This window comes from Cupressus sempervirens, chromosome 10, assembly GCF_028749045.1.
Source record: "Cupressus sempervirens isolate cs-2001-9-10 chromosome 10, ASM2874904v1, whole genome shotgun sequence".
In the NCBI taxonomy this organism is placed as follows: Eukaryota; Viridiplantae; Streptophyta; class Pinopsida; order Cupressales; family Cupressaceae; genus Cupressus; species Cupressus sempervirens.
Genome location: NC_143127.1, coordinates 803,842,989 through 803,867,256, shown reverse-complemented (window position 1 = coordinate 803,867,256; position 24,268 = coordinate 803,842,989). Strand labels below are relative to the sequence as shown.

Sequence of the window (24,268 nt, the reverse complement as noted above, 5' to 3'; positions counted from 1 at the left end):
TTAGGTATTTTAAGTTATAGACCATCATGAATATTATAACATTGACTCTTATAGGCAAGGATAATGTCCCCAACATGTAAACAAATCAAGGCTTTCTATGTGCTCTCTTGTTGAGGACATTCTCTCGACCATAACAGCTAGAGTTCTAATGTTCATGATGGTCTATAATTTTAAAATCTTAATATACCTATTAAATAGGTGTAAACATGGTGCATTTTTTCAGCTCCACCTATTGTCCATGCATATAAAATGTAGTTGCACATGCATTCTCGATTCAAAGTGGCAGAATCTTATTTCGGATGCAACAAAAAATGACATGCACCAGAAGATGGGAAAATGATGTCACTTTTGTAGGTTTGGAACCTTTTTTTGTTATATTTTGTCACACATGTCATTTAAGAACATTGTTTTCTTCATAGTCTAGGTTGAAATAGGTGATCATATGTTTCTAGATCACCTTTTGGTGGCTCACTTTGAAGTTTTACAAGTTGCTACTAGATTTATTCCTTGTGGGGAAATTGTAAAATAGGTTTATTACTTTGGATTAACATGTTGAATGAAATAATTTTTGTCCATATACTCATTTTTAATTGAAATGCACAAGAAAGCTCTTAGTGATGAACTATCCCATATTTCTTAGGCTTATTTATGTGATTTGTTATGAGAAGTTGACCATACAGCTTTCTTTGGTTACTTTATGGAGCTTGAGATTACTTGCTTGGTTTGCACCATGCCTCTCTATTTGAGAAACTAGAGACTAAAGTTCTTTGAGGATAGTTAGACTCTAGTGTGAGCATCTTTGCTTGTCTTTAAAGATTTGATAGTGTTATGGGTTTGTATTTTGAAATGGATACATGTGATCAAGCGTTGTTTTAACTCTTTGTTAGTTGATGTTGCACTTGCAGCTAAACTCAACAGCAGAGAGAATGTTGAAATAGAATATGAAGTAGATGGTTGGTTATATGTGAGTAAATATATTTAATAAAAAATAGTGCATTGCATCTCTAGACCAATGTATTTTACTAGCTAACCTTTTATATATCTAAATTATTGTAGGTAAGGAAAAAATGACCTTTTATATATCTCAATTGTTTTAATCTTAAACTTATGTCAACTTTTTTAATTATGGAAGTTTTCTAACAATAGATTTTGTTGCTCTAGTGCTTGTTGATGGTGACAAATGGATCGTGCTTGCCAAATATAATGCAAACAAGTTTACTAGGATTTTATCAAAATGTGAAGTGAGGTATGTATTATTTGGTACTTTTCTAATCTATATAGATAATGAAATCTATAGATGGAATTTAAGAGTTCATTATGCCAAAATATGGGTTAATTTAGCTAAGAGATCATAAGGTTATTGCTTTCAAGTGAGGTCTTATATGTTTGGTAATCTATGCCTAATTATGACTCATGATATATATGTGTATTCTAGTCTAAATAACTTAAGGAAGATTATTTTTCCTTCCACAAAAATCTCTAATTACAGATACAAGGGACTAGAATAATCAATTTAACACATATCGACAACTCGTAAGTTTTAAGACCTCCATCTTTGTGAGATATTTATGGAGATTTATATTTAGTTATGGTCTACCACTGAAAAATAGATTTTTCTACTCCAATGCTTGCTGAAAATCATCTATTGTGAAACATATGTAGGAGTACCAAAATTGACCATCATGCTTGAGTTGTTGAGACATTGAACTTAATCCAAAGTCTAAGACATTTAGATTGGTGCTCATAAACTCCCATGTTGTTAGAAAAGTCCACTACATTGATAACTTGTTGGAAGTATTTACTTGCTACATCCTCCTTTATCTTTCCTTTGGCAACTTTGTTGAAGAGTTCTCCTATAATAAATTCCATATCAAAATAGATTTTGGTATTTTTTTCCATGACTTAAAATAGTTGTACAATATTGGGATGCTTGACGAATCTAATCATAGTTGTGCAATGTTGGGATGCTTGACTAGTTTACTCTCAATGTATGACTTTTCATGATTACCAACATCACCACCTTCAATGTAGTAGTTGTGTTTCTTCTTCGATCCATTGGATCGAGTGCTGAGCTTAAATGGCCACAAAAAGTTGTTCGCTTTCATGAAGTTAGGGCCAACAGTAACAATCTTGTGGATAAGATCTTCAATACAAATTATGTCATATTTACCTATAACTTGTTCACAAGAAACAAGGTAGAAATAATAAGCACTAGGAAAGCATACTGAATAACACAAAAAGGGATCATGAACACAAGTACCTTTTCAATGATAGAGTTGTCAGTCAAAGGAATCCACTGCTTATCAACCTTTCCATAACCTCTCTTGTAAATCATCTCTCTTATGCTTTTTAAATTTGGATATCTAGAAATAATTAAGCAAGAGAATTAAATAATAGTAGACACAAGAATCTATGAAATAAGAAAAATCCAATCTAAATAATGCTTATAACTAACCAAGAACATACCCAAAGCTCACATATGGCTCAACCTGATGCAACATGTTCATTGTTGCTTTGTTCACTATTGGAAACACACCATTGAAGATCTGAAATAGAGTGCCATAGCAAGTCAATATCACTAGAATATTGTATATAAATCCAAAAGCAATCACTAACCACTATTTGAGAAACAAAAAGTGCAAAAGAGATAGGTCAAGCTAAAAAAAGGACCAACCTACCTCAAACGCAAAAGTCACAAAATTGTTCTCATCTTTGGATGCATATCATTGATATTGAATAAGAAAAATAAGAAACTCAATAAATGAAAAGAACTACTTAAAAAATTAGATTAGAATTTGGGGAAGACTAATACTTTTGTTTACCTCTTTATTTAAAATAGAAGAGATGTAAATATATTATAATAAAATATGGAAAAGAAAAAAAACATTTGCTCTTTTTTATGAAAAATAGACTAGCGAGCTAATAGTCTACCAAATCTATCACTGTATAAAGACCAAGAAAGTGCAGGGTATATAAATACTACAAATTAGCTACTTACCCACAGATACAAATAATGAACAATAGCTTAGCTTTTGGCTCAACATAAAAGCCTCCTTTCATTTTTGCCTCTCTCTTAAATCTAATAACCTCTGGTTCCTAATTTTTGTCACAAAGTACACAAGAAACTTACTAACATACATTCCTCAACCCTTGATGGCATGATGGCACATCAATTAAAAACCCAACAATTTATTAAAGGATCCACATACTCCCTAGTGACTCATTAATTGATATGAAACTTGCCAAAAAGAAATTAAGGTACACACTTAACACTAGATGGAATGGTGATACATCACTCATAAATCAAACAATTTATTACCTTCTCTATATAGACTAGAGAGCTAATAGTCTACCAAATCTATCACTATATAAAGACCAAGGAAGTACAAAGTATATAAATACTACAAACTAGCTACTTACCCACGGATACAAATAATGAACAATAGCTTAGCTTTTGGCTCAACATAAAAGCCTCCTTTCATTTTTGCCTCTCTCTTCAATCTGATAACCTCTTGTTCCTGATTTTTGTCACAAAGTACATAAGAAACTTACCAAGGTTCATTCCTCAACCCTAGATGGCATGATGACACATCAATTAAAAACCCAAAAATTTATTAAAGGATCAACATACTCCCTAGTGACTCATTAATTGATATAAAACTTGCCAAAAAGAAACTAAGGTACACACTTGACACTAGATGGAATGGTGACACATCACTCACAAATCAAACAATTTATTACCTTCTCTATATGCTCCTTTGAATATTCCTCATCCTTCTTAAATATCAGTTTGCAGTTTGTAGCCTTTTTTACTTTTGCAACTTCCAACTGTCACTTCTTGTCGTTCTCCCATTGTTCATTTATTTTCCTCTTCTTGAGAACTATCTCAAGCACAAGCTTTGCCTCCTCCCAACTCATATATGAAATAACAGAAAAAATTAAATTATTTAGCAAAATTAAACATTAAACAAGAAAATACTTCCTAGAAGTAGTAAGCAGTTTAGAATTTTTGTGGCAAATCACCACAATATATTATATAGATAAAAAACAAAGACAATTATATTTGTTAATTATAGACTAGATGTATTGATATGGGTCTTTATAAGAGTTGGAGATTGCTTTAAAATGACAATTAACTCTCAAAAATCTGATAAGTGAAACAATCTCACTGGTCTCTCTATGCAAGACACTACTACAAAATAGGCACTGCTTACCATAAAATATTTGTTAAAGAGTTTTAACTATTCTAGATTTTGAATGTAGAAACAAACCTAGTGTTGTAGGAGCACCTTAGGGAAAGGCAAACCTTAATAGGAATTTTGGCTTGTAAATGGCCTAGCCAACCACTGACCATAGGTGTTTTTGGATTAAATGGGATGGATTTTAGTCAAAATGGATAGGTTTGAGGTGTTAAAAGGTCACCTTTGAAAATATTGCAAAAGTTGCTCATGACAACTTTTCCACAATTTTAGGAAGAAGCACTAAATAGGTTTGGGATTTGACCTAAGGGTCTAAGCAGTTAAGAATAAGGTATATAAGGACAAAACACTCTATTTTGAAGGGTTGGTGATTGTTTTGTATGTATTGTTCATGAGTAAGGTGCAAAGTATTGACAGGAAAACATTATTTTGGTGTAAGATCTATTGATGCGGATTAATACTCTAATTGTTTTACATGGATTAGTTTCCTAATAGCATGTAAGTGATTTGTGTACACTTTTTTGAGAAATTTGAATACATTTTGATAGTTTTCATAAATTAATTAGTTTTGATTTTCTTGCTGGTATGTACATAGCAACCTGAACAAGAATGACTATAACTTGAATGTACATGGTTAAGACCTAATGGCCTTTGGGATTCAAGTAGTAGCCTTTTTAAATTATTTAAACATGCATTTTGGTGGTTGTGTAAGCAATTTTTCTATTTTCACAAGCGAGCCCTAGGCAAGCCTGGAGTTATTTGGTTGGGAATTGAGACACCTGCAGGAGAGTTTTAATTAATTTGCTTGATTGGTATGAGCCAATCTTTTTTGGGGCAATGAAGTTGAAGGAGTCAAGTTTCTAGATGCAAGAGGAGAAGGCCTGAGGAGAAGATCCCAACATATTAAAAAATAAAATGTTGGCGTTGCCCTAGCAACCCTCAAAAATAGGGTTTTCTGGAAAGGTACAGTACAGACACTTTGGATGGTTAAAATCTAGATAATATTTGAGTCCAAGTTGTTATTAGATAAAGTCTAGAATGCATCACAAGGCTTTGTTAAAGCATTTTTGGATTTATTTCAATTTCCTTGTTTGTAGGAGGCATAATTGGGGCTCGCAAGGCTACAAGGCCTAATAGAGCAAGATTGTGATCTTGAAGACTAGGACTTTGAAATATGGTGTAGAATGGTTGGAAAATGCTAAAGAAGATTGTGAGGGTGATCAAAACACTCATTTTCCTTGTTGGGAACCCTTGGTGAGTTTGTCTACTTTTTAAGCACAAAGTTGCATAATTGGGGTTTGAAGGGTTACGACAATAATTTGAATTGATAGGTGAGTTTCTAGGTTGCAGAGGACTAGGAAGAGATCCTTTGAAGTAGGGTAGCAAGAAAGGACCATAGGAAGGCTAAGAGAAAGCCTTAGATAGAGCAAGAAAGCTCTAAGTGAGAGAAATTCCCCATCAAAGAGGTATTAGAGACATTAAAAGGCTTGGGAAGTGAGTAGTGGATGTCAGTAGAAGGAGAATCCATGGGGGGAGCATCATGGTGACCAATACAGATTTGGAAAGGGATTTGAGTGAGCAATAAGAAAATAACATGCTTCTTGAGGAAGTTGTGGAAGAGATGAAGAAAAAACTAGAGGAAGTTTTTGAGACTGTAGATAAGGTGAAGGGGCAATTAGAAGGAGAGAAAGACAAAGGAAAAGACAAAGAAGAAGAAGAGTTAGAACCCATGCCAAATCCTCCATCAACAAAAGAAGCTTTCCTCAAAGCCTTGAAGGTACTAAGTGGAAAAGCATTAGAGGGCATACCTATTTTCACTAGGAAAATGTATGTAGAAGAAATTATGGAATGGATTGAAGGCATGGAAAATCACTTTGAATGTGATGACATTTTAGAGGCCCAAGGAGTAAAGATAGGAAAATCAAGATTGAGAGGACATGCATTAACCTGGTGGAAGTTCTTGCAGGAAGAAGAGAAAAGGAAAACAAGAAGCCCATAACAAGTTGGAAGACTATGATAGCTAAGATAAAAGGAAACTTACCTACCAGAGGATTTTGATATTTAGATACATAAGAAAAGACAAAACTTGAGACAAAGAAACCTAGATGTGTCTGCCTATATAGAGGAGTTTCAAAAGTTAAGCCTTAGGTCTAGAATACAAGAAGCTGAGAGCATTAAGGTGGCTAAGTATCTGAATGACATTAGATGGGACATACAGGAGGAGTTGAGTCTCTTTTCCCTTACAATTCTACATAGTTATTATTAAATGGCTCTTAAGGTGGAAGAAAAACTAAAGCAGAAACAAGAATATATAAACAAGAGCAGAGGAGGAGGTAAAGTTTCCAAAGGTGGACATAGAGGTGGTTCTAGTGGAAGAGGCAATGAAAATATAGACCAAGGGGACTTTAAGTCAGGAGAAAAAACTCATGACTCCAGTAATAGAGGAGGCTATAGTAAAGGAAGAGGAAGGTCAGATGGATTTGGGATAAGCTCGCACTTTGCTTCCATGAAGTGTTACAATTATGGACAATTGGGTCACCCTTCCTATAGGTGTCCTGGCAAGCCATCATCTTCACAAGGAGAGAAGAAGATCACATATGTGCAAGAGGAGGACTGTAAACATTCAAAGATAAGCTTGGACTTAGAGAAATATGAAAATTAGATGTTCAAAAGACTGTTGATAAAAGAACCTGTTAAGGATGAGCATAAGCAAAGGATGTCTCTTTTTAGGGTCAAATGAGAGATATTGGACAAGGTATGTAGAGTCATTATTGACTCAAGATCCACTAATACTGTTATCTTAGAAGAGGCATTTCAAAAGTTGAAACTTACTAAAATACCTCATGTGTGTCCCTACAAGGTCACTTCATTGAACAAGAGGCAGAACGTACTGGTTAATGAGTAAGTACGGGTTGAGTCCATAGGCAAGTATTAGGACAAGATACTCTGTGATGTTTTACCAATGGATGCATGTCATTTTCTGCTTAGAAGACCATGGCAGTATGACAGGGAAGTAGTCCATCATGGCAAGGAGAAAAAATACCCATTCAATAAGAATGGAGTCAATTATAAGATACAGTCATTACTAGAAGAGGATAGTGTGGAAAAGGAAAAAGCCAATGCATTTTTTATGAGTGGAAAGGAGTTCTCAAAGGATCCTTAACAAGGAGAAGGAATTGGGTGTGCAATCATAGTGAAGCCAAAGGAGGAGGAGTCACCAAAATAAACACCTATACCTACAAAAGTACAATAGTTGCTAGATTAGTTTAAGGACATCATATGTAATGAAGCACTGCCTAAATTACCCCTAGAGAGAGAAATAAGTCATCAAATTAACTTTATACTAGGTGCATATTTGCCAAACAAAGTTGCATACAAGATGACACCTAAGCAAAACAAGGAGATTGCAAGGCAAGTCTAGGAGCTGCTTGACCAAGGGTTGATCAGAAAAATCATAAGCTCATGTCTTGTCCCAGTTATCTTGGCCCCTAAAAAGGAAGGTAAGTGGAGAATGTGTACAAATTCTAGGGCAATAAATAGGATAACAATAAGATATAGATTTCCTATTCCTAGGATGGAAGACCTAATGGATTGTCTTGGTGGAGCTAGATATTTTTCAAAAATTGATCGTAAGAGTGGATATTATCAAATAAGGATGAAAGAGGGTAGTGAGTGTAAATATGCTTTTAAAACCAATGGGGGACTCTATGAGTGGTTGGTAATGCCATTTGGTCTTACCAATGCACCAAGTACATTCACGAGGGTAATGAATGAAGTCCTAAAATATTAGATAGTTGTGTTTTTGGTAGTATATTTCGATGGCATCCTAATATTTAGCGAAACAAAGGAGGAGCATATGAAACACTTGGAAATTGTGTTGAGGGGACTCCAAGAGGAGAAGTTGACCATAAACCTTGAGAAGAGTTAGTTCATGAAGAAGGAACTTGTTTACTTGGGTTTTGTAGTTTCACAAGGCAATTTGAAAATGGACAAGAGTAAGGTGGAGGCAATCTTGAGCTGGCCTACTCCTAGGACTGCTACTAAAGTAAGGAGTTTCCATGGGTTAGCCCAATTTTACAGAAAATTTGTGAGGAGATTCAGTGAGATTTGTGCTCCTATGATTGACACAATTGTAATGATCCCATCTTTTAGCAGTTGACCAAGTGTGTGTGCGTTATCCTTGTTCTACATGGTCCCGAGGGCTAACAAAGGGTTTAATGGGATCCTGGAGTGTTTTGGCCTAGTCATTTCCAGTTTGGGCCAAAACGAAGTTGATTTACTCAATTTTAGGCATACTTACTATTTTTAGTAAGTCGGCAGGACACAGTGCAGGTCAATTTTGGTTATTGGAATTCGATACTCCTCGGTGAGAGCTTTCCGATGAGCTATCACTCGCATTATTTGGAGTCCGATTGCTAATACATTTTAATGCCTGAAGTTTTATTAAAGTAACGTCTAATTTAATTGTAAAATATTAAAGTGTTACTTTAATATTTATTTTATGGTGATGTGTACCCAAGGGAGACATAAGGGGTATTTTAATATATGTTTTATATTACACATCTTTATCCCACATTGCCCATATGAGTTGAGCGGACCCGTGGGAATAGAATAAAAGGAAGCATTTGTAGCTTCATTAGACAGGTTGAATATGAGAAGAAATTGGTGTGTGAGTTGCAGCTTTGTTCTTGGCATTTGAGGACGTCTATCCTCTCTTGTAACATTCTAGACGTCATTCCCTTGGGGTTTGGCCTTTGGAATTCTTTCTTATTGGCTTCATTATCAGGCAGTTTAGTTGCATTTCCGGCTACAGGTAGATTTGATATTTTGCTCATATCTTCTTCACTACTTGTCCGACGCTTATGCTGCTTGGAGGGAATGGTATTATGAAGGTAGTGGACTGATTGGAGGACAAAGTATTGTAGCAGCAAGTTCGTAAGCATGGGCTGGAGTATTATGACAATATTGCTGAAGTAATTAGTGAGTTGATAAATCTGCCATGTATTTGGTTTTATGAATTCTGAAAATAACATTTTATTAGCAGCAGTTCATTTCCACTTTGCATATTGTTGTAGTTTCTTTCTTGTTTATGTTGTATGATACCAATTCCATGCACGAAACACAACAAACAAATAAATGTTTGATTTCCAAAGTTATAAGGGGTTTTAAGTAGTTGAATGCAAACTGTTTGACATAATTCCTTTCAGCAATTTGGTTTAGTTTTTGGGACATTCAAGGGTGCCCATTACAGTGGTATCAGAGCTATAAGTCCTACCATCCTGTGGAGGTCTTATAGGGAATTTGGAACAGCCGGATAGAGGGAAAAAGTGTTCGACGAAATGTCAAAACACTAAAATCAGAAATAAGTAAAACACACAGGCTAAGCATTTATGTTTGAGCATGCGAAAGGGGTCTTATAATTTCCGTGATACCAGAGCAAGACAAAATAGGATTTCAGACTTGCAAAGCAAACAGTCTAGTACATTCGTGCAGGTGGACATTGAATCCAACCATACAGACACGGAGGAGATATTCTTTGATCAGGACAACAATATGGGTGATCGAGATGACAAGAATATAGGATTAGGCGGAGGCGGGAACGCTGGTCCAGATCAGGGGGAGGTACTGTTCAGATAGTTATTGGGTACATTAGAGAAGGGGCAACGTATGCAACAGGAGCAGAATAGGCAAATGGATATGATGTTGCAGCTTATGGCTAGACAGATGGGCATCATCATTGATGATTTGTATGCTGCTCCAGAGCAGAAGGTAGTTGATTCCTCAGGTGGGATCGAGACACGTATAGAGCCAGCTAGTTATGATGTTGGTGATGTGGGCATTTCGACAGAGTCTGTAGAGACATGCGTGCAAAGTCAAGAGACCACATATGAAGCCTTGTCAGGGGATGATGATGTAGCAATAGTGGAATTAGGAGAATGCAAGGGAACTGTCATATCAACAACCACTTCTATGTCAGTTGAACCATCCAATGAGGAGTTTGGTAATAAGCATGCGGTTGTAGATGTGTGCTCTGATGATAGTACACTTGTTATTGCTAATGAGGTGAGCAATATAGTGACAGAGTCATATTATACTATCGATCAACAAAGTGTTAATGTTCACTCTTGGGACAGTACTATGTTCAACATGGATGCAACATTGTCTTATGACAATCTGATGTTTGAGGTTGATGTAGATCATTCACCTGAGTGGAGTTGGGCTCAGTTTTCACTATCTACAAAGATTCAGTTTTGTGTTGCAACAGTTGGGAGGAAGAGGTTTCATAGATCTTCTATGGAGCCGCCTTCTAGTGACATCCAGACTTATACTTCATCAACACAAGTTTTGGGAGCTAACTTGCAGGACATGTGGTTGGTCCTAATGATGTTCATTTGCAATTTGTTTAATGTCTATATGGATATCACACATTACTTCAATTGGGATCCAGGTGGAGGTTGGAGTTCATTATATTACTTAATTGCTTGAGGACAAGCAATTTCAAGGAGGGTGGATTTGTAATGATCCCATCTTTTATCATTTGACCAAGTGTGTGTGCGTTAGCCTTGTTCTACATGGTCCTGAGGGCTAACAAAGGGTTTAATGGGATCCTGGAGTGTTTTGGCCTAGTCATTTCCAGTTTGGGCCAAAACGAAGTTGATTTACTCAGTTTCAGGCATACTTACTATTTTTAGTAAGTCGGCAGGACACAGTGTAGGTCAATTTTGGTGATTGGAATTCAATACTCCTTGGTGAGAGCTTTCCGATGAGCTATCACTCGCATTATTTGGAGTCCGATTGCTAATACATTTTAATGCCTGAAGTTTTATTAAAGTAACGTCTAATTTAATTGTAAAATATTAAAGTGTTACTTTAATATTTATTTTATGGTGATGTGTACCCAAGGGAGACATAAGGGGTATTTTAATATATGTTTTATATTACACATATTTATCCCACATTGCCCATATGAGTTGAGCGGACCCGTGGGAATAGAATAAAAGGAAGCATTTGTAGCTTCATTAGACAGGTTGAATATGAGAAGAAATTGGTGTGTGAGTTGCAGCTTTGTTCTTGGCATTTGAGGACGTCTATCCTCTCTTGTAACATTCTAGACGTCATTCCCTTGGGGTTTGGCCTTTGGAATTCTTTCTTATTGGCTTCATTATCATGCAGTTTAGTTGCATTTTCGGCTACAGGTAGATTTGATATTTTGCTCATATCTTCTTCACTACTTGTCCGACGCTTATGCCGCTTGGAGGGAATGGTATTATGAAGGTAGTGGACTGATTGGAGGACAAAGTATTGTAGCAGCAAGTTCGTAAGCATGGGCTGGAGTATTATGACAATATTGCTGAAGTAATTAGTGAGTTGATAAATCTGCCATGTATTTGGTTTTATGAATTCTGAAAATAACATTTTATTAGCAGCAGTTCATTTCCACTTTGCATATTGTTGTAGTTTCTTTCTTGTTTATGTTGTATGATACCAATTCCATGCACGAAAAACAACAAACAAATAAACGTTTGATTTCCAGAGTTATAAGGGGTTTTAAGTAGTTGAATGCAAACTGTTTGACATAATTCCTTTCAGCAATTTGGTTTAGTTTTTGGGACATTCAAGGGTGCCCATTACACAATAAAAGGAGGTATGCAGACAAAAAAATTATGGACAAAGGTAATAGATGAGAGTTTTGAAAGACTAAAAAATGAAGTAGTCACTCAACCAATATTGGTTTTACCAATTTTAAAAAAATTGTTCATTGTGGAATGTGATGCAAGCAACATTGCAATTGGAGCAGTGTTAAGCCAAGAGGGGAGGCATGTAGCATTTTTCAATGAGAGGCTCAATGAGGCAAAGTCAAGGTATTTTTCCTATGACTTGGAACTATATGCATTGGTTCAAACCCTCAAGAAATTGAGGCACTATCTATTCCCAAAGGAGTTTGTTGTCTATACTAACAACCAGACACTTAGTTTCATAAACACACAAGAGAAGCTTAGCCTTAGACACATCAAGTGGATGGAATTTTTGGAATCCTATACATTTACCATAAAGCACAGGAAGGGGCTCAATAACAAGGTGGTTGATGCCTTAAGTAGAAGTTTGTTGACTGTTCAAGAGGTCAAATTACATAGTATATGGATTGAGGAGTTCAAAGACCTATATGGAGGAGATATTGATTTTACAGAGGCATATAAGTTGTGTAGCAATTTTGAAAACCACTTTCATAGCCATTTGCTGAATTTACTTTACAAAATGGTTTTTTGTTTAAAGAGAAACGATTATGTGTGCCAAGAGGGTCTATGAGGGAAAACCTAATTCAAGAGAAACATAATGAGAGTATGAGTGGTTATTTTGGACTCAATAAGACCCTAGATCTAGTAGAAAGGCTCTACTATTGGCCTAAGATGCAGAGGGAGGTAAGAAGGTATGCAAAACAATGTGGAATATGCCAAAAAGCTAAAGGCACTTCATTGAATGTAGGACTCTATCAGTAATTACCCATTCCAAATAGGTGTTGGGAGTGCATTAGCATGGACTTCATAGTTGGCATACCAAGAACAAAGATAGGATTGGATATTGTATTTGTTGTGGTTGATAGGTTTAGTAAGATGAGTCATTTTTATACCCTACAAAACCACACATGATGCTAGTCATATAGCCCATCTTTTCTGCAAGGAGATAGTTACAATACATGGTTTTCCAATGAGTATTGTTGTAGACAGAGATGCCAAATTCATGGGGCATTTTTGAAAAACACTTTGGAAGAGGTTAGGCACTAATTTGGCTCACAGTTCTTCCTATCACCCCCAAACAGATGGGTAGATAGAAGTAACCAATAAGGTTCTTGGCAATCTACTAAGATGTTTAACTAAGGAGTATGGGCAAGGTTCGGAGTAAGCTACTCCCCAGGAAGAATTTTCCTATAATGATAGTAAAAATAGAACCACAGGACTAAGTCCTTTCCAAATTGTATACGGTACACATCCAAGGGGTATTATGGAGCTTAGAGAGCTACCAGGACATAATAAGGTCAGTGGGCATGCATATGATTTTGCTCAGTCAATGAAGGAGGTTCATGATCAAGTCAAGTAAACATTAATGAAGGCCACCTAAAAGTTGAAAGAAAAGAAAGATGAGGGAAGAAGGGATCTATAGATTCAGATAGGAGACTTGGTAATGGTGTTTTTGAATAAATCTAGACTAAAAAAGGGTATTCCAACTAAACTTCAAATGAAGAGGATTGGACCATGTATGGTGTTGGAGAAGTATGGTGCAAATGCATATCAAGTTGATCTACCAAAAGACATGTCTATCTCCCTCATCTTTAATGTTCAAGACTTGACACCATATAAAGGTCTAGATATTGATGAGGCATAGTATCAGACAAGGCTAAACAAGGATGTGGTAGAGCTATAAGCACTTGAGAAGTTACAACCTCAAGATGAAGGGATACTAGACTCTAGAGTTAGGAAGAGTACTGGAAACAAGGTCTACAAAGAGTGTCTAATCAAATGGAAAGACACCCCTAAAGCTAAAGCAATATGGATTACAGAGAGTGACTTCAAGAAACATGGAATAAGCCTGGAGTTCCTCTCTCCACATGTAACTTAGTCTTTTTCTTGTAGGGGAGTATGGTGCAAGAGCACCTTAGGGAAAGACAAACCCTAATAGGAATTTTGGCTTGTAAATGGCCTAGCCAACCATTGACCAAATAAGGATTATTCATAAAGTCCCAAGGTGTTTTTAGAGCGTGTGTAAAATGTTGAATGCAAGTATTGGTCGTGATCTAGTTGTTAACACCTAGTTATTGCAATGAGGTTCTAATAGAGTCAAACAAAGTCAAAGCAGCCAAATACCTCAAAATTGAGGAATAATTGTCAAAATGTGGTCCATAGGTGTTTTTGGATCAAATGGGGTGGATTTGAGTCAAATTTGGCATGCTTGAGGTGTTACAAGGTCACCTTTGCAAATATTGCAAAAGTTGCTCATGATAACTTTGTAATTTTTCAAAAGTTGTCATGACAACTTTTCCACAATTTTAGGAAGAAGCACTAAATAGGTCTATGATTCGACATGAGGGTCTAAGAAATTACTAATAAGGTATATAAGGACAAACCACTTCATTTTGAAGGGTTGGTGATTGTTTTGTATGGGTTGTTTATGAGTAAGGTGCAAAGTATTGATAGGAAAACATTATTTTGGTATGAGATCTATTGACTTGGATTGATACTCTAACTGTTTTGCATGGATTAGTTGCCTAAAAACATGTAACTGATCTATGTACACTTTTTTGAGGAATTTGAATAATAGGTTTTAGAAATTAATTAGTTTTTCTTTTCCTGTTGATCTGTACATAGCAGCCTGAACAAGAATGACTATAACTTGAATGTCCATGGTTAAAACCTAATAGAATTTGGAATTTAAGTAGTAGCCTTTCTAAATTATTTAAATATACATTTTGGTGGTTATGTGAGCAATTTTTCTATTTTTGCAAGCGAGTCCTAGGCAAGCCTGGAGTTGTTTGGCTAGGAATTGAGATGCTTGCAGGAGAGTTTTAATGAATTTTCTTGATTGCTATGAGCCAATCTTGTTTGGGGAAATGAAGTTGAAGGATTCAAGTGTTAAAATTCCATGAGAGAATATCTAAAAAGAATATCCCAATATATTAGGAAGAAAATGCTATGATTGCCCTAGAACCTGTAAAAATAGGGTTTTCTGGAAAAGTACAATACAAACACTTTGGATGGTTAAAACTTAGAAAATATTTGAGTCTAGGTTGTTATGAGACAAAGTCCAAAAGGAATCCCATGATCTTTTTAAGAAAATTTTGGAGTTATTTCAATTTCCTTATTTGTAGAAGGCCTAATTGGGTCTCATAGGGCTATGAGGCCTAATAGAGAAAGATTGTGATTTTGCAGACTAGGACTTTGAAAAATGGTGTAGAATGGTTAGAAAATGGTCAAGAACATTGTGAGGGTGGTCAAAAAACTCATTTTCCTTGTTGGGAAGCCTTGGTGAGTTTTCCTACTTGTTAAGCACAAAGTTGCATAATTGAGGTTTAAAAGAGAGTAATTTGATTGATAGGTGAGTTTGTAGGTTGGAGATGACTAGGAAGAGATCCTATGAAGTAGGGTATCAAGAAAGGACCCTGGGAAGGCTAAGAGAAAGCCTTGGATAGAGAAAGAAGGCCATAAGTGAGAGAAATTTCCCATCACTTAGAAAGGTAAAACTGATCTCCAAGTGTGAAACTTAGATTTTAAGGGAGGTTGAGATGTTCTCTCCCAATAATAGAACTATTTCTAGAAACCTAATAATAGTGAGCATTTAGCTTGCACAGGACTGATTCTAGCTGATAAAATACTAATAAATGTGTCAATATGTTGATGTTTTTATTATTTTGAGTTTTTATTTTCATGTTGAGAAAATAAGTTATTTCTGTTGAATATCATGAGGGAAGGGATCTAATCATTTTATCAACGTAGGTTGGGCTGATTTGGTTTTCAGCAACCCAAGTTGTTGGCTGTAAAGAAAATCCTTGAAAAGATAAATTCCTTGTGATCTAGGAAGTGCATAGTGAGTTGTTTGTGGGTAGTATTGTATCTAGTATAAAGTGGGGATTAAAAAAGTTATCTTTCACTAGTAGCTATTAATCTTTTACATCCCATGAATTCTTCATTAAACTTGTGTAAGATATTAGGTTTGTGTTTTTTTTAAATTAACATTTTGAATCACTCTCTCTGATTCATCATTAGAAAGAAGTACAAAATTCTATTTTCTAGTATTATCAGAGGCAACGCATTTCTACATAAAACCCATTCTACTTTCATAGACATACTATGTAATATATGTTTGAGTACTTTTGTTTTTATTGTATAAAATTTTCATAGTTTATTGATACCATTTGAAAATTGTCATTGCATACTCTCAAATGTTGAGACATCAAATTATGTTCAAGGACTGCATGATTTTTAACAAAAAATTTAACTTCATTAATTTTCATAAACATCTCAAAGGAGAAGATTTATGGATATCGAGGAGCAGTAGAGTTTTTGAATTGGTAAATACAATTGACAAGTTTGGGAGGTAGGTAGTAGAAATAACTTTGAAGCTTTAGTGCACTTTTGTGTGAGATTCTATAACCTTTCTTGAACCTTTCATTTTAAGTTGTAAAATTTTCAATGCTTTGGAAAAATCATATAAAGAGTTGAGAGAAGAAGGAAAAAGATAGATTGCAACATCGACGAAAAATTCAAGGGAAGACACTTGTGAAGAGTGGAAGGAGATGGAAGATCAGTGGGATGCCAATGAAGACAAGACATTTATTGCAAAGAAAATTCAAAGATGAATTATTTTTTAGAGAGACTCCTTAGAGATAGATTTTAGTCTAAATGGGTGTAGAATTCATTACTATCATCATCATCCTGAAATGACATCTTAGTCTGGAAAAATACTTAACGCCATAATTGATCTAGATAGATGTTTAAGTATACTATGGGACTTTTAATCTAGAATTTAATATTTAAGATGATATAGAATAGTATTCCTTTCAAGGCAAGGGTAGAGCAAGGAGCAATACAATATGGACTCAAAATTTTGTGGAAAGAATAAATGGTAACAAACTGAGGATGATCACATATATGAGAAATATTTACCATTGTCACTATTTGGCATAAATCACATCAGGGATATCTAATAATGATCATTTCAATCAAAAAAATAGAATCACCGACCAACAGTTCTAAAGTGTTTCAAAAGGAAAGGAAACCTTGGAGTAAGAATAAATATGGCAATGAGATATTCAACCATAGCAAAAAGACCTTTTAAACTTAGATGGAAAATACAACTCATACTCCTTCCAAAAATCCAAAATTTGAAAAGAAAAGGTTTGAGATGACTCTCTTATGGGTCAACATCTTTAAGAATATGTTAGAGATCCATTGAAGACAAATTCATATGATGGAATGCTTTTGTGGAAGACCTATAGTATTAGAGAAATAGATTGATGTCTAGGATGGTCATTCAAATAAATAATTCAATTTCTTAAAGTATTAACTAAAACTAACTCACTTAACTACAATTGATTGGAGAGCTTGAAGCCTCTTTGACAATAGAAGTAGCCTAGGTGTTACAAGCAACATTTTTTTTAATTATTCACCTAGCCATCATAATTACGATGACATGTTTGGACAGATCAACTTTGTGTCCATAGCCTAGCTACCGCATGGACATTGTAATTGTGACGATGGACTGGAAGCTTAAGGTGTCATAATTATGATGGTGTACTGTCTCAATTGCGATGGTGAACTAGAAGCTTAAGGCATCATAATTATGATGGCATACTGTCTCAATTGCGATATCATCAACATGAACTCTTTCCCCTTCCTTCTTTCAAGTCATGATAGTTTTATCCATCATAATTACGACATGTGTCCTTGTCGTTGCAATTTGTGACAAAAAAAAGTTTGATTTGGTTCTGTCGGTTGGGCAATGACTTGCCGTTGCAATTCGGGCCCAAAAGTAGTAGTGATTTTAGAAAAATTATTGTGTGCTTTTGCACCTATGTTAATTTTTATTGGTGGCCAACAAAAACCTTGAGGAGAAAATACTTATTTCTAAACTATGTTTTTGGGGTTGTACACATAAAGCAAATACTTTTTCTTCCTGTGTTGCCACTTGCAAAGGGTATGGGTATGTTTTTTTTACTGCATGGGAATTTATTAGCTTATTTCCTATCATTTCATGGATTAGATGTACATCCAATATTGGATTTGTTCTAATTTTAATACTTAGGTTTGTTGAGAAATTTAGTCTCATAGTGAATTGAAGAAAATTCCATATGTAATATACGTTAATATTTATGTGTGTGTGTGTTGATGGATTTATGTTGATATCCTTTAAATATACCATTCTAGGAATATCATATTGAGATGATATCTCTTCATATATTTAAAAGCATAATGTGTTCTATATCAATCCTCCCTAAGTAAGAGGGAGTGTTAAGATTATAGCTATTGTTGGATTGATTTAATCTTAAAATACAATGTTGATATAATATATTATATAATATTATAATTATACTATGTATATATAATATTATTATATTGAAATCGTTTACAAATCTTTTGCTTATTCAAGCAACAACATGAGACTTACAATCTTATTCAAGCTCCTTACGAGAAACCACACTAGAAATAACAGTTGGAAGACCAAGAGTCACAACTTAGAATTCCACAAAGATGTCCCCCTTGGAATTTGAACTCAGGTCTCCATAATGAGAACTAATTGCTTCAACCAACTAAGCTAAACCCCTTGGATTGTGTGTGTGTGTGTGTGTGTAATACATATTTTATATTGTGATTTATATTGTTAATAATGATTAATCATAGAGACATGTCTCCTACTCTTATATTGTTAAGAGATTGGGATATACATTTTGAACACACCTATAACAATGGTAGTGTAATTAAATTTGCAAAAAATGATCCTTGTTAATTAACAAGGTTGACCTTTATTTGTGCGTGTGCCTTCATTTCTAGTTGTTCTCTTTCACTTTTATGATCAAGTGTATGCACATAATTAAATTTTATTTGATATTTCTTAACTTTCAATTTTGTAACTTAAGTCTAGTGTGGTAGAAGTTTGAACTTCATAGCTTGATCTTAGTTATGCCTAATCTATAAAGGCAAGTCTTGTCAATATTATTGGGGTTCTTCTTTTTGGTTCTTTTGTAGAAATCTTTATTTTGCAATTTTAACTTTGTCTTTACATGCATCAATACATCATTATATTTTCTCACATTTAATCATTTGTGCATATTTATTGCCTATGGCTAAATGTTTCTTTTATGTTCTTTGAGTTTATAGGTTGCTCCAATTTAATCTATGGATGTTGCATTGTGAATCATATTTCCTTGTAACATGTCATCGACTTTGACCCTCATATGAGTCCTTAGAGAATAGATCAAAATGATATTTGTATAAGTTTGGGTGCTTATTGGTGCTATGTACATATATAGGTGAGGAATAATTATAGTTTCAATCTGTTGAGAGAGAGAGAGAGAGAGAGAGAGAGAGAGAGAGAGAGAGAGAGAGAGAGAGAGAGAGAGAGAGAGAGAGAGAGAGAGAGAGAGAGAGAGAGAGAGAGAGAGAGAGAGGCTTGGTGTTCTTAAGCCCAAGTCTCAACATGCCAAACCATGTGCAATATTCATATTGGGTGTATTCTATGATAAACTTTTTCAGGGACCAAAAAGTGAGTGCCAACTTTTTGGTCCCCCATATATGTGCTCTTACCCAAACCCTAGATCGATAACCATAGCCAAGGATTAAATTACATAGTGATAGGTATAACTTGGGTCATTACATGACCTATATTGAAATATATCTAATAAAATATAGAAAACTCTTTAATGAATTAGAAAATTAACCTATTATTCTAACAAATAGATAAAATGAAATTTTTTTCCTTCTCATTCTTAGTAAACTTTGGGTATTTTCATCTTCTTCTTTTAGTTAAAAGAAACCCCAAAATTCTAAATGTATTGGAAAAGAGAGTTATACCTTGATAAGAGGAAAGTTGAAAAAAGTACAACTTCTCCAATAAGTGGTTGAGTTGTTATTACAAATAGGAATCTTAGAGTGAAATTATATAAATTTGGTGGTGATAAATATTTCAATCAACAAACCATATCCACTACATGATGTTCATGAAGAGATTTCTTGCAATGAGAGAAAGATATTGAGGATTAAAGACATGGTTAATCAAATAATGCTAAATATCATATAACAAAGAATCACTTGCACTAACTGGGCGATACTTGGAAAAACATATTTCTACCTTGATGAGAGTCAAAGTAGATGCTATAAACTTGTAGTAGCACAATATATGTTGATGAAACAAACCCTAGAGTTGCCAATGCCTGCATAGTAGGATTCACACAAAAAATGAAGAGATAGATTATGAAGCTAAATCAAACAATAAAAAAAGTGAGAGATTCAATAAGGGGGTTAAAAGAAAATATCCAAAGGATTCAACAAATGGTAGAGAGATTACCTCAAAACCATGAATGAATGTCAAGAACAATATTCTAATATGAAACAAGGTAAAAAATGACAAAAAGAAAAACTTAGAACAAAGGTACATTTCCTTAGATATAATAGACTATCATTTCTAAAATGTCTAAAAATCACCACCTCTATCAAATTTGTAGAGAAAAAGACTATGAGATAAAATTATATTCCTTGCATCTTAAAACATCCTTCCTCAAACCACAATAGGAGGGTCACGTATATGGATTCGTAGACCACCTAGTTAAAAGGAGAGTGGAGAGAAAAAACACAAGATTTTTTCAATGAGGATATCCAAAAAAAATCTTAAGAGGATCCTCGACCATAAATGTTTGGGTAAGTGATTTTGACCATATCAATAAGGGGACAACAACAGCATGTACACCACCAAGGAAAGGTGGTGCACTAGTAATAGTTGTTATATCAAATAAAAAAGTAAATGGTGGACTAGTAATACATGAACCAACAATATGCAACATGCCTACAATAAATGAACAAACAAAAGATTAAACACTAGCAGTAAACAAACTAGTAATAGATGACTGATGTAACTAGAATTGGCGAAAACTCAAACAATAATCTTAATATCCATCTTATTGTCAAAGAACTGATAGGTTAGAGGAATCAAAATTTACAAAAATATCCTTACTAATATCTTCAATATCCATTAAACATTTTTTTCTATAGAGGCATTTCATGAGGTTAAACACAACCAAGTTTAATAGTCTCCCATTCACATAGCCTAATTTCTATTCTGGATTGCATTGTTCATAACCCATGTTCTATAAATCTCCTTGAAAACACCTTTTAAGAAAATTTTAAAAATTAATCCTTCTAAAAAATATAAAAATATTATCCCAATAAAACTATTCAATTAAGATTTATGATCTCTACACCGAGACCCATTTATGCTGCCATAAATCAAAAAGAAAACGTGAAACCCTACCTAGAGCATCCAATATCTTTGTCAAAACAAATCCAAATGAAACCAAACCAATTTGAAATTGACCACATGTGTGTCTAGTTTCCAAATCTATAAGCAATTAATTTTTCCAATGCATAAAGCGTTCTACAAGAACAAATCTTTTACTATGACTCTAATGAATATCAGAGGTAGTTTTCACTAATGTTATCATAACTTTCACACATTTTTATCAAAACAACTCAAACCAATGGGAAAAGAAATTTAGTTCACATATATTTCCATTTATTATAATTAGATGTTCTAATTCATCCAAATGTGTCCATACCAAACATTTTAATCTGACTATAGTCAGATATCCTCATATTTGCAAATAATAACTTTTACCAAAATGCTCATAACTTATTCATTTCTCCATGAAATAAACCCAAACCAAAGCCAACAAAAATTATTCAATTATATATATATATATATATATATATATATATATATATATATATATATATATATATATATATATATATATATATATATATATATATAGTTTCTAGGATGTATATGGTCGTACAAGACCTAGAACCACCACAAAATTGAAAAACCAATCAAAATAACAACTTAGAATTACTCCAAATCTCTTTCCTTCCATTCATGTTCTATTTCAACAATAGATCAATTTTTATAGTGGTTGTGGTTTTTTATAACCTCCAAATCACCTTTAAAACTATCTCCTTACATTCTTTTAACCATTATGCATTTTTGACAATATTTAATGCACTTTATGCATTTTTGCATCACAACTTTTGCATAAACCCATCCTAGACCAAACCTATGACTCAAATGAATTTATATGGATAGAAATAGGTCCATTCACATATAAAATAATAATTTTTGACATTATTGACCACATTAAGACCTCCTTGCATAATTTTAACAACTTGTTACAAATGGCTTCTCTAGCCCTTACATCTGATTCAAAGGACTCAAATACATCAAAAATGACTCAAATAATTTTTGAAATCTGATACAAGGACTCATAACATACTTGTGTTCTTTTATTTTAAGTTCTCTTACGCCATACTCTCGACTTTGAAAAAAATTCATGTCCGATGGAAATGCATGTGCTAGTAATGCACAAACAAACTTTGCCCCATGCTTTTGTTGTGCACTCTATCTTGTAACTGACTCTCATGAATAGAGTTCAAATGGCTATTAAATAAAGGTTCCAAAAATCCACCAATCCTCTTGCTACTATTCAACTACCAACATACTATCATCTTACCCATCCAAGACCATGGAAGATGCACTACCACTCTCTCTTAGTGGTTTCTCTCTTTCCACAACTTCATCTTGATGGAAACAATATTAAGACCCCTTCTTAGGTTTTCCACACGCACACCCTCATAAAAAAAAATTATTAAAATTTTGATGGATAGGCACCCTACAACCAAAAACATAACAATCCACAAACAACTTTACCAACATAGATCTTTTGTTGGGCTCTGATACCAATTTGATGTAACCAAAATTGGAGAAAACTCAAACAAGAATCTTCATATCCATCTTACTATCAAAATACTGATAAGTTAGAACAAAAATAAAATTCTACAAAAATATCCTTACTGATACCTTCAACATCCATTAAAAAACTTTGTTGTATACAGGTATTTAATGAGGTTAAACATAACCAAGTTTAAAGTTCTCCCAATCACATAGCTTGATTTCTATTTTGGGTTACATTTTTTATAACTTATGGTCTATAACTCTCCTTGAAAACACCTTTTGCGTAAATCTTCTAAATTAGTCCTTCTAAAACATATCAAAAGATTTGTTAAGACTTGAAAACTGGCACACTTGAAGAAATATCAGAGTAGAACATAGTGGTACAATCCATTTGGTTTCATCTATCATGGATTTAGAGTTATGACATCTTGAACAGGACTATCGATCAATCTGCACTTTAAGACACCAGTAAAACTTCATAAATTGCATATGGAATCGTGTTTGAAAATTAGTCAGACAAATTCGTCATAAGCTCAAATCTAGAATATAGAAAGTAGATGACCCCTAGAGTGTAGTGTAAAAGGAAAATTCTCATTTTGGTCAACTAGGTCAAAGCTATAAATGGTCAAACAAGGCTTCCCAAAATTCTAAGAAATATGCATCAGCATGATAACAGTAAACAACCAACTTTGAGGGATTCAAAACCTAGTCAAAACATATCGAAATGACTTGAAAATTGAAACATAGGTTCTTTGATATGCATACTGAACACTCCTAACATGGTGAATCATAAATATTAATTGGTGCAAGATATTCAAATGCAAACAAGGCTTTCTGTCACTATTTGACACTTAAGAAAAAATACAAATCTAAATAATGCTCACGAAATGATTTGGAATGGAAATTTATCATCATGGGACACATGCATATGTTGAATGCAAGGTGTTAGAAACATAAAACACCTCATAGGTCTTAAAGTGACATTCGGGTACACATGCAAGAAAAGCGCTTATAGGGGCTCAATTTGACTCAAAATTTAGAATGGTATTCAAAATTAGGGATGCAATTTTGAGTCCCATCAGTGGCTCTATCTTGGGATGAATGTCCCTTGTGAGCATGGAAAGGATTCAAATCTTTGGTAGAAGTAGACCACTTCAAAACTTTCTCTCGAACAACTTTATTGAAAGCAAGAAAACTACTCCTAAACTATATAGACAATGGCCTTGGGCCACTAGAATTGAACAAAACTTCTTACCTCTATCATATACCTGATTCTAATTTCCATTTTCATGAGGTAAGATAAAAATATCACTCATCAGTTTCACCAATAAAATAAACATTCTCCATTAGCTCACTTGGCAAAACAAAATCGCTTTCTTCACTCTCATAGTGCATATACCAATCAGAAGTTCTTTCAACATTGTGCTCACTATGAAAGGGTGAATCAACATGCTCATAGAAACTAGAAACAAACCAAAAATCTTCATGAATGTATGACTGATGAATTCTATCAACAGGAAAACACAAAGGCTTCATACTTTACTTCATTCAAAAAGTTACACATATCAAGAGCTTGCAAC

The 24,268-nt window shown here is 34.2% G+C and overlaps 1 pseudogene; it reads right to left on the bottom strand.

Annotated features, from left to right (window-relative positions):
- Window positions 1–1,943: 1,943 nt before the first annotated feature.
- LOC149536359 (large ribosomal subunit protein uL30y-like) lies at window positions 1,944–3,918 on the bottom strand (annotated as a pseudogene).
- Window positions 3,919–24,268: the final 20,350 nt, after the last annotated feature.